At 32.8% G+C, this 1,200-nt stretch overlaps 1 non-coding gene across 1 annotated transcript; it reads left to right on the forward strand.

Moving 5' to 3' along the window:
• Positions 1–393: 393 nt before the first annotated feature.
• On the forward strand, positions 394–465 carry TRNAN-GUU (transfer RNA asparagine (anticodon GUU)). The gene has a single exon. It is a non-coding gene; the product is annotated as a tRNA-Asn (tRNA).
• The last annotated feature ends 735 nt before the right edge of the window (positions 466–1,200 follow it).

Genomic DNA, 1,200 nt, shown 5'->3' on the forward strand with positions numbered 1-1,200 from the left:
ACCTCCGATTAAACTGATTTTTCGTATAGACATGTATTTTGTCATACTTATTACAAATAATCCAAGGAATCTATCCACAAATTTCATTTGCAAGGTCAAATTTAAATACTTTATTTTGTGACTAAACTACGCCAGCGTTAAATTTTACAATTTAGTGAGTAAAACATTGTATTTTTCCGTAGTGATGATACGAGTATGTTTTTGTACTATGAAGGATTGTTTAGGGTCTAAGATTAATAAACCTTATACAAAAACACTGATCGTACCGGCACCGTTGAACGGAATATAGAAAAACCGTTTAATAAATAGCTAAACAGACAATCGATATTTAACAGACAATTAAAGGAGTGTTAACTGTAGGAACTGTATGATTTTTTCGCCCTTAACAAGCAAGCTCCCGTGGCGCAGTGGTAGCGCGCTCGACTGTTAGTCTGAGAGGCGGTGGTTCGAATCCACCCGGGAGCATGCAAAGAATTAAGATCGCCCCTTTTTTACTTTTTACATATTTTCAAATATTTCTTTTCTGAATTTGTTTTTCATATTTTTTTGATATTTTCCTTTTTTAAATATGTTCTAACCTTATTTTTTTGTTTTTTTTTTTTTATTTTACTTTTATTTCGGTCCTTATATCTGTATTATGTATAACATTGTATACAGCCATAAAATATATTACCATCAATGCCAATTTGTAGAAATAATATTTTAACGAAAATTTGTAGATTTTATGAACTTTTTTAGAACTCTCAGGCGTAAACTGTAGGTTGCCTGACGATGATTTCGTTTACTGTTACAACAAGTGATAATTTTAACACGCTCCTAACTGAAAACAGAGGGAGGAGGATTTGAACCTCGAACCCCACGATTGAGAGGTTAAGTTTCAACCACTAGGCTATGGCTGCCTGCAATTTTCATTGATGTTACATAATGTTGCAAAACTATGTAACGGAATCTTTGAACCCGATTTCTATCCACTTTGAACATTCAGTTTAATTCAAAATTTTGAAGAAATATCAAAAATCAATGACAATACACGAGTTTAAAAATTTGTACCATTGTCCTTATCAACATCCTCAGGATTAACGATTTTCGAGGGGAAATTGTTCGAGCGCCTTAGAGAAAGTCCATCGCAAAGTTACAGGAACAGTTAAAGATTATAGTTAAAGGAACAACAAATAGTATAATTGTAGAAAAAGTGTGGGG

Source organism: Epargyreus clarus, unplaced genomic scaffold (assembly GCF_041222505.1).
Source record: "Epargyreus clarus isolate Ecla_fem2 unplaced genomic scaffold, WU_Ecla_fem_2.2 ptg000007l, whole genome shotgun sequence".
Lineage (NCBI taxonomy): Eukaryota > Metazoa > Arthropoda > Insecta > Lepidoptera > Hesperiidae > Epargyreus > Epargyreus clarus.